This window comes from Saccostrea cucullata, unplaced genomic scaffold (genome assembly GCF_032062105.1).
Source record: "Saccostrea cucullata isolate Sc308-1 unplaced genomic scaffold, CSIRO_AGI_Scuc_v1 ctg3312, whole genome shotgun sequence".
Taxonomy (NCBI): domain Eukaryota; kingdom Metazoa; phylum Mollusca; class Bivalvia; order Ostreida; family Ostreidae; genus Saccostrea; species Saccostrea cuccullata.
This window is the reverse complement of record NW_026932873.1, coordinates 21,742-32,864: the sequence shown is the minus strand read 5'-3', so window position 1 is coordinate 32,864 and position 11,123 is coordinate 21,742. Positions and strand designations below refer to the sequence as shown.

The 11,123-nt window shown below is 33.6% G+C and overlaps 1 pseudogene; it reads left to right on the top strand.

Annotated features, from left to right (window-relative positions):
- Positions 1 to 4,546: 4,546 nt before the first annotated feature.
- Positions 4,547 to 9,626, top strand: LOC134236369 (testis-expressed protein 2-like; annotated as a pseudogene).
- Positions 9,627 to 11,123: the final 1,497 nt, after the last annotated feature.

Here is an 11,123-nt window from a genome sequence, read left to right as displayed (position 1 = left end):
TTGTTTTGTAAAATCTACAAGCTGTGATCATTATTGAAGCATTGTAGAAGCCCAGGGATGATTAAACCAATTTTAAGTCACCCATTTCTTTATGCCCGGGACACCCGATCAACCAAAAGAAACTTGAAGGTCACAAACTGCGAGATTGCAAACCCACATTGCCTAGATCTCCTGTGGTCATGTCGTGTCACTGTACAGTGAGATTGTACATGTAAGTAAGTTATGTATGTCTAGTAATTTAATTTATAATTTTGAAATTGAATTACATAGTTTTTATTGATAAATGGGAATTCGCAAGGATATTAAAGATCGATGTATTTCGTATGCTTGTTCTCGCGATCAACATTCAACATTTGAGGATTGAAATTTATCATTTCCGTTTGTTTGTCAGTTTTATGAATACTATTTATTCACAAAAATAGCATTTTTTGTATATGATTACAACAAGTTATATAATACTAACTAGCCTTATTCAATTATGAAGTTGCTAGAAAAGTAAGGTGTTCCGCTGGGGTACAAATCAAAGCACAGGCCTTTAGATCGCTTAAAAAAAATTGTGCGTGTAAAAAAAAAATAAAGGTACTGAACTCTTACATTGGGTACCTAATTTCGTTAAAAAGATATTTTTTAATCAATTGCTCTAAAATTCTACTTTCTATTTAAATCTATTCATAGATGAACAATCCTCATTTCAACCAAAGCTCATTCCGAAATTCCTTATAGTTCTTGAGATATTCTGAAATCAATTTAAAAAATGACTTACTTTTTTTACTCAAAATTAGCTTGGGCCCCTGGTCATTCACATGTAAACAGACGGTGTTTGAAGTGCGGCAAAGAGTTGCAGAGTATTTGCAAAATCTTTCAACAATTTAAAGTTGATTTCTTACTCCAGATTGTAACGTTAAGTCCGTAATAATATTCCTTTCGCAAAAAATTAATTTGAAAACGTCTACATCAACAACTACCGCCATGTTGATTATGAAAGTAAATGAAGCCATGGTAGAACGAATTTTTCCCGGAATGCATTTTATACCTTTCGATTTTCAAAACAATTATACCGCTAAAATGTTGTTTGTGGTTTAGTTACACCATATGATCAAATTAACGAAAAACCTTGTAGTGCTTGAATGCAAATGAGCAAATATTCATCGAGTTTAGAATAAATTCCGGGGAAAATTTGTCCCATCGTTCACTCTTTACAATTAGTGAAGGCCCAAGCTGATGTCGAGTAAAAAAATTATTGTCAATTTGGGAATTGATTTCAGAATATCTCGAGAAGTATGAGGAATTACGGAATGAACTTTGGTAGTAATGAAGATTGTTTATATATGAATAGTTATGCAGAGAAAGTAAAATTGTAAAGCATTTGATTTAAAGGAATAGTTAATTCTCGATAAACCGCCACCTTTTGTAATTTAGAAATCATGGCGGTATAACGAATTTGGCGATGAATTGAATTTCCCATTTTTAGGAAACAAGAAGTAGAGTTACCGTTCTTAGAAATACCATTTAGCGTTTCTATTCTTATTATTGCATGAACATGTATATAAAATTATATTTCTAAATTTAAAAATACTTCAAGTAATTTTTTTATGTATAATTTCGCTAAAACAAAATGTGCAGTTATGAAATAAAGACAAGTACATGTGTATGCTTGTAAATCTGCACGTCTGATATTGAACAAAAAATGCTGGGTCGATCGTCGTCATATATTGCAGATAGTACGTAAAATGAATTCTTAAATAAATTCATTGTTTATGGCATCATCGTTAATGAAACGTTCACAAGTTATACTGTATAATTATTTTTTTTAGCAAACTTAGCATCGTTTAAAGCAGAGATCATCTAAATAATATCGTTTTGGCTTACTTTAACAACGACCGCTTTCGTGGCGAAGTCGTGACTAAATGATTTTTAATAAACAGAAATCAAAATTATTATAACAGTTCATGTTAGAATTCTTGTTTAATTACTTAATTGCATGTACCTTGTCTGCCTTTACATGCTTTACAACAGGGATAGCGTCACAACCAATTAGCCGCGCTTCACTGACCACACGCACCTGTGGCGGTATATCGAGATAATTGACACTTAAAAATGGACGTTTGTTATGAAAACAGGGTGGCGGATGGCGGTATGCGAATTTGGCGTTATAAAGAGAATTTTATATAGCAGGAAAAACGTTCTTGGGAAATCATGGCGGTATTGCGAAAATGGCGATGAATCGAATGGCGATAATTCGAGAATTGTCTTGTATATATATTATTTGTTTTTATTTAGATGGATAAAATGGTCAATTCAGAAACTGTTTGAGAAGACCCTCCTGTGCAGTGTGAGAAATTTTCCTTGCATCTTAAAATAAAACAGATATTATAAAAGATATTGAGTATCTTTTCTTGTGCTTTATTCTAGCCCTGCTCCTACAACACAGTCAAGGTAAATACATACTATATACTATAAAATAAACGTAGTGAAAGAAGAAACAAAAAAGGGAGCAACATACAATGAAGTACCAGTTTGGAATTATTGTCAGAGTTACATAGGAGTGCAAAGTTCAAATAAAAGTTTTGTTCCTGCTGTTAAAGCATGTACTGCATTAAATATTTAAATGAATATGTATTTTTGATATTGTCTGCATGATCAGTAATGTCCTATTATAATTATTCAAGTTCAGAAATCTGATTACAATCAATGAAATAAAAATTTACTTAAAAAAAATTTCAGGGCGATGTATTTTAGACAAGCATGATAAGTCATTTGAAAACTGTACCGACGATTCCTGAATGAGGACAATATAAATATTAATGAAATGAGACCAATCGAATCAGAAAATGAAAAGTCGTTTTAATTGGCAAGCATTCCATAGATCCCAGAAAGAACATTAAACAAAAAGTACACTTCTAAAGGTTTTGATATATAAATTTTTAGATGCTATACACCAAACACACATACCTTGAACAATTACTATCTGTTTCTCTATAAACAGAATAGCAAGAGTTTTATTCAAGAGAAAGTAAAAAAAGCATATATTTGTTAAGTAATATTAATAGTAATGTTGAATATTAAAACACAGTATTTCTCTTCGATGTGATAAATTAGGTATTTGCGAATCAAATTATAAATGAAGGAAAAAATAAAAAGTATTCCGAGATCAACAATAATAATAAACACTGCTATAGGTAATGCCAATTTTAGAAAAAATTGAACAAACAAATCAAACAAAATTTATCTTCCATACCACCACGTGATTACAAAGTATAAGAAATAGAAACTCAAAGAAATATACCGGGTAACAATAAGTCAGCAAAATTGAGAAAAATATTTCACTGATTGCATCTAACGACTTTTCAACTTTATAGTTACACAACAATTCCTTACGATAAATCATAGTCCAAGATTTTGATGTTATTGAAAGCTGCCTTTTCAATAAATATGGAACTCGTAAATGAACTTACCTGGCCATTAGTGATTTGCAAACTTATTTTGTTAAAACACATTCTGATTGCTCACACAAGTACTTTGAAGTTGACATTAAAGAGATGCTTGAATTTCTGATTGAAAATATCGATGTGACTTTTGGAGACCTGGTATTCCAACAATCTATTAGAATTATACTCGTATATCATCAAACTGTTCGAGTTATAAATTTTTGAGAAATCGAAGTTTCAATCCAGCTTTAATTTTGTTTTGAATTTAGTTATGTTCAAAAAAAGGCACAAATCCTCAATTACATTGCAGTGTGAGCAATTATTTGCTACTAAAAAGATAATAGTATTATTATTATTATTTATATGGAAATCAAGCTGCTTGTAGGTCGGTTCATATGGGTGCCCTGCTTTCTTTTTAATCCAAGGTCCTCAAAATTATCAAATCACCGAAAAAAAATAAGAAAAATCCGTATCAAAATCCTTTTAATATAAAACTGGATGAATATATCTTGTGAGTCATAATATATATATTATGATATATATTAAAGTTTCGTGACATTCGAAGCTTCGGGAATGTAAATAAAGAAATGGCCTGTGTGGAATAAAATCAAAAGCATAATAGGGTTTATCTCATAAGGATAAACCAGGTTATTAAATCAGGTATATATATTATAATTTTCATTGGTGAAGGGACCTTATGAAGTAAATCAATTAATTCCTCGGTGCCTCTTTTTTCTGAAAACTTCGATTTTTATTCAAAAAACCCATGAAAAGGTTTGCCGGTCATAAATTAATCATTTACTTTATTCATCATCAACCCTCAGAGCAAACACACGAAATTTTACTGTCCGACAAATTTTTTTAAAACTGGACATCCATCATTGGCATCGATAAAATAAACTGGAAAGATGTTGTAGTAGCATTAAATTTTAAATCCAAATCCAAATAAAAATTATACAGTGGAATATGTGGATTTATCTATAAATTGTAATTAGGATTATTCAAAATTGCTATATATTATTTTTTTCAAAGCGATCAAGAGTTTTAGAAATCCGTTTCGAGGCGACAGATAAATAAAATTGTTTTCTACCATAGCCACCGGTATTCCGGTTAGCAGCATGATGGAACAAGCCATACAGACCCAGCCAAGTCAGCTGGACGTGGTTAACGAACAGGGGACTGGGAGCACAACTGACCCAGGTACAATACACACAGTTGATTCTTTGGCTTTGCCTTTACCATTTATAAGTACAGCTTCCCCCCTAGGTGTTCACGTATCGCAAAGTTTGAAAGAAAAAATATATAACAATGATTGTTCAAGGAGATTTATTATCTCCATCACAGGGACAACAGGTTGGAAAGTGTATTGATTAGATAGCCAGACCTGGATGTGCGCATACATTGAAAGTTTTATCCATGTAATCTCGAAAAATTGTGAACATATCTCAGTGCGAGATACCGTGGGGCGCCCTCCCCACCCAAAAGCAACTCCATGAAGCTAAGTTTCAAATCTCTTGAGCAGGAAGAAGAAGTCTGTCGTTTCGTCGTCCATGACAGTTGTTGCTGGACAAAAACTTTTCACATTTTGAAGGGAGTCTTCACTGGGAAGGACTGCACTGGACGCATTTCATAAAAACTTGGCACAAAGTATCTTTGGGTAAAGGGGATTCAAATTTGTTCAAAGAAGATGCCACTTTTCTAAGGGGAGATAATCATGATTTTGAGAAAAATTAATGGCATTTTAACAAAACTTCTTCAAAGGGAATGGGCCAGGAACCAGAGACTGAATCTTTAGCAGGTAAAACCAAACCACCAAAACAGAGAAGCTTAGAATCAGATTTACCATCATTTGTAAAAAAAGAGGAAAATGACAGTGAGAAATTCTTTGATGTGAATAAGGAGTCAGATCATAAAATCAGAGAAACTGTGGATGACTTTCAGTTAGTAGATGATTATTACCAGGAACCTATAGAAGATTTCAGTGGAGTTCAGTCATTTCCAGACCTCCGTTATCGAAATCGCACACTTCCGCAAAAAATTCGACGCACCAAATCCAATGTCACGACGGGAACTGTGTCGCTTTCAAATCTAAAGGCCCAGGAGGAGGTAGTGGCGGAAACAATAGAAAACGTTAGTGCTCAGGAAAATTCTGCCTTCATTTATCAGGCTTCCAACACTTTACCAGGAGCAGCATCAAATCAGGGCCCTGCTGTCGACAGGAAAAATGAGAAGAGTCTGGTCCCATGGCGTAATTTGATAATAGGTATTGAACTGGTACATTGCTTTAGGTCTGTGTAAAAGCAGACAGTCAAATTGCAGATGTTCATGTACTATACAATGCAGATAATTTGGTAGAATTTTAATCTTCCCTGACAGCATTTTATGACAGAGACAATTTTCAAATGAAGTAATTGAGAATAATTTCAATGTAAGCTTGTATACTTTTATACAGAGTAAACATTCTGTGGAATAAAAATTTCTGTTGAAAAATTGTTACTGCATACAAAATGTAAATTAATCCCATTCGGAAAAAAGTATGTGCATAACAATTATGAAATTAAATTGTATAGATACATAGACTATTATTTATGAAACAGAGCCCAGACCTATTGAAAGCATTTATAAAATTAATGTTCTTTTTACAATTGCTGGAAACAACTTGCCATGTAATGGATATTTATACGATTTTTCAGGTAGTTTCCTTTTTTCCAATTTAAAACAGGAATTAAGATTTTTTGTCAGTTTGATTGAATGTTGGCAGTTGCATTCATTAATTTATACACAGGGGTTTGGTTCCAGCATGATGTAAGAAATATCTGTGGAACTAAAATTTTATACTATTTTTTCAACACTGTAGAAGAATGCCCATTTAATTTTATACATATATAAATGTTTGCTATAAAATTTTTGCAGGTATCATTTGTTTGGTTGTGTATTGGATTTTACCCCTCCCCACTTATTTATCTGGAGTAGTATTTGGGATCCTTATTTCTTCCCTCTGGTGGAAATTGTACATCTGGGTGACACGACCATCCCCGCCCAAGGAAAAACCAGAATATGTCCCATTAGAAGACCTGCCCCCATTTGTACTTCCAAATATGAAAGAGGCAAAGTTTATTGATGGCGTTTATAAGGTGAGAAAGGTTTGAGACAAAAAAGGAAATTAATTAGTTTTAAAAGAATTCGGCATGAAATTTATAAAAGTATTTTGTACTTTTAGGGTTGGATGAATGAAATAGGAGAGTATGATCCATTTAATCACCATATCAACAACACACACCCAGTACAAGTGTTACTTGAAGGGACCACACTAAGGTTACGGAGACCTAAAACCAATGTTCCAAGGAGAGCCATGTGGGATGAAGAAAAAATCTTAGTAAAGGAGTTCATTCATCAGAGACATTTCGATATCAGAGGCAGCAGCATCTCTTTGGTTCCATCAGAGTTGGTGAGTAAGAGGTTTTGGAGTAAGAAGTATCCAATTCGTATTGGTTTTGCCACGGCTGGAAAGAAAATGAAGCAGCCAGACGCAGACACGCCCGATACTGAGGCTGGATTTGAACTTGTGACAGAGGAAAGGTGTGATGAAAAATGTTGTGTTTTTATTCGCCAGAACTTGCCGTGATAAGGAGGACTGGTTCAAGAGACTCGTTGCGGCAGCAGATGGATCACCACTCCCAAGAATTCCCATCGGCCAAATTCGAAAATTTTACGAGACTCCCAAGAAACAACTTGAGCAACGAAACAGCACCAGTTCTCAAAGTGACAACTCGTCACACAAACGTCAAGGTTCAGTGGACAGCATGACCCATAAACGTCAAGGGTCGACAGATTCCGTATCTTCTGTTAGCTCTTCTCCAACGAGTGAGAAGGAGGAGGTATTGAGTCCAGAACAAGAGTTGGAACTCTTTGTGAGATACATGAGTAGAATGATGCCAGGGGACATGTATGATCGATACGCTTCAGTGTACGCGCAGACTCACCCGGTCATCGAGTGTGAAGAACAGCTGTTATGGTTGAATGCTCTCATTAGTCGGTGCTGTTGGGACTTCCTTAGACTTTCTACCTGGTCAGAAAAAGTCAGGGATAAACTCCAAAGGAAACTGAATACTATTCATGTTAGTACATTTATCATTTTCATTTTATTGATACATTGATACTCAATTTTGATAATTTTTATAGTATTTTACAGTATGTGTACATTGATAGAATTTTAAATGAGAAACTTTCTCAAAAAACTCAAACATGGAGTTGAATAGTACATTTAGATGCTGTCTGCAACCAATACCCTATAAGTGGAAATTTTAGCGAGACTCAAATTTAGCGATTTCTACCCCAAATCTGGTATTTTATTTTTAGCGAGAAGTAATTTTAGCGATTTTAAAATGCTTACTAAAGTAGATATTACAAATTATACGTGATTAATTTTTAGCAATATTCAATTTTAGAAATTTCAGCACCCTTGCTAATAAATGCCAAAATTAAATCCTCGCTAAAAATCCTACTTACTTGGTATATGGTATTTTTTAAAAGATGTTTTTCAATCTACAAATGATTGAAAGCCTTTCTTCAACCAAGCTCAAAATGTCTTCACTCTTAAATCTTAAAAGAGGAAATGGTTAATTATACCATTGTCATTACTAAAAAGGATGCTTGGTTAAGCTAAAGAGCTTTGGAGGCTGCAAGTGACATTTTCTGAATAAATACTAGTTGAATGTTTCCGGAGTAGTCAATTCGAAATAGCTCTATGCCTTGCAAGAACATTTTAATTGCCATGCTTATACAATGGTATATGACCTGTCTTTCCTGTGAATGTACAGACAAAAGCTTGACCAATTACAAATGCTGCCATGTCAAGTAATTACAAGTTGTACATTTGACAAAATTTAAGTCTAGAACACATCTACATTATCTTTCACAATTTTCCATTAAGTGTTTCCATGGTGATTTTTTTTAAAAATCCATATAGCTAAAGACATGCATGTACAGCATAGGGCAGGTAAAGCAGTCCCATAAGAGTGACATTTCATGTCTGGGAGTTTTATTAATGTTACTATTTTTGTGACTTTTATGCAGATACCTTACTTCATCGAAGGATTAAATATCACCGAAGTAGTTTCACCGGTGCTTGGTAACCAAATGCCAGTTATTCGGAAGGCATCCAAGCCTTTCTTTGATGAAAATGGATTTTGGATAGACCTGGCTCTGAATTATGGAGGCGGTTTTTGGATGACAATTGAAACAAAAGCTAATTTAATGAAACTGAAAGATTCGGTTGCTGCAAAGGAGAAAGAAGAAAAAGTCAAAACCAAAAAGTAAATTTTTTGTAACAATGATTTGGTGAACCAATAAAAACCTCTGTTGCACTCCTTAATAGTATATCCATTACAAGGTTGTCCCTGAGACTCAGGGGCCGGGATATTTCCCCACCTATAATGATGTGATCCCTTCGTTATATTGGTATTCCTCCTAATCGCAATTTATAAGGGAAACCCCCAATCTATTTAAAATTAGAAGTTTACAAATGCTCGTATACTTGTTACTGTACACAAACATCTAACATCACCCCATAGAGGGTCACGTCAGAGTTCAAATTGGACCTTTATAGCTTATTCGCTTCAACAATATATGACGATTTTGCAAGCGACAATTTGATTGGTTGGTAGAGTTTGAACTCTACTCGGCACTCATGGTTAATGTTAGTGTAGCGGAGTATACAAGCAGATCTTATATTTAATTTTTTTTTAATTAGATTGGGAAACCCCAGATCCCCTTCTACTTCCCAAATATCCCCTATTTCAATTCTTAGGGACAGCCCTGTTCATGTATCGTAAAATATGTAGCTTAAAATACATGTACAGATAAGCATGAACTTGTTTCAGTATATCTAAGGTGATGAAAACAGTTGCTAGATGATTAAAAATAGTGTTTCAATTAATAAATAACTTAATCTGTGGGACTAATTGCATTCATACCTAGAAATAATTTGTAGGTAATGTCACGAGATTTATTAGTAGCACATAGAGAATCTGAGGTTTAGGAAAAATCAATATGAACACTGCAGGCAATCTTGGTTGACTGATCTATCATCCCTGCGGGGGAAATTACAAAATCTGTTCTGATTTTAGATTAGCCATCACTGATGAGGAAGCTGAAGACAGCGCAGAATCATCGACGGTGAAAAAGAAGAAAGCGTAGGAGAGGAAGAGGGGTGGGTTATCATCAGAGGATGTTTATCTTCACATTTATCAAAAATTCGGAGAAATCAGACATAGAAATTGTTTACTGTAAATAGGGTGTCATATTCAATCGTATGTTCCTTTTATAAAATTAAACAGAAGCTGAAAACACAATGTCAGTGGGTGTGCACATAAGAGTTACTCTTAGTTTTACCAAGTATGCTGGATCCTTACACCAAAATCACTTGTGTATTTCAAAAAATTATTTCTAAAACTTGTGATTTTAAAAAACAAAGAGACATAGACTGAATTTAATGGTTTCCAAAATGTATAAAAATGAAATCTGTATTCCCTGTAATTTATAGCCAAAAGCTATGTCTGCTGAGGTATGAATTTAAAGAACATGAAGTTAATTGTTAGGAAAAATATATTGAAAAACTTTTTTGGTTTTCTTTAAAAAGAAATTATACAAAAGAAATCTATGGACATGATATTCATTTGAATGGAAAATTACATATTCATGATACAGATAATGCATTCTCATCCGCTAATGGTGAATACTCTACCAATATTGAATTATTTCATACAAAATCATGTCAGGATCCACTTTGACACTGTCTGAGATTACAGTAAACTGATTAGTAATGTAACTAATCTACATTGCTTTTATCCAAGAGAAAAGTCGAAAGTGATTTGTAAGTTTGAATGACTACCGGTATTCATGGATGCCGAACAAGTGTATATCATTTCTTGTGTGATATCTTTCAGCTGTATAAGATTCTGTTAAAGCAGAAATATTTGTTGAAAATTTTGTAAACAATTATCTACTAAATCTAATCCATCTCCATGAAGCAATGATTATAGATCACAAAAACAACAAAGAATTATCTCTGTGAAAATTTTCTGCGTCCATCGTCACTTTTTTAAGCAATGATCTTTCTTTCCTTCAGAGGTGGTGGGAAATCTACTATTTGAAGTTCATGCGATACCTGGAAAACATTAACTCAATCAAAATATGTCCAGTCAGCCATGGACGGAAATGTCACTACTGTAAAGCAATGGAGGAGGTGTCCAACACTCCCATTTAAACCTTTTTCGAGGCCCACTACCTGTTAGAGAACTGGCCCTGAACATTCCATTCCCACCTTACAGATTATCAAGGTTTGGTAAACCTATTAAATTTCTAGGTTTTGCAAATGCACCAAAACATTCCCTCGTAACAATTCTCAAAAAAAACGTTTTTCGTCGTGGTTATCTGTAAAAATAGGTTTTAATGATTTTTATAATAAATAACAATATTTTCAATACATATTATGTCTTTTGCTATTTTCTTTAGCATCGAAGGTGGTTTTCATATAACCCATAGACCTCTTGTTTTGAATTGTTGTTTGATTTTGTAAGTGAGGCAAACTCTCTCATTTTAATATTTGAACTTCATAAAGAATCCAAACATCTGATTGAGTTTTCTTGAATTTAATTAAATAAAGTTTTATTTTAAAAATTCTTTAAAATACGC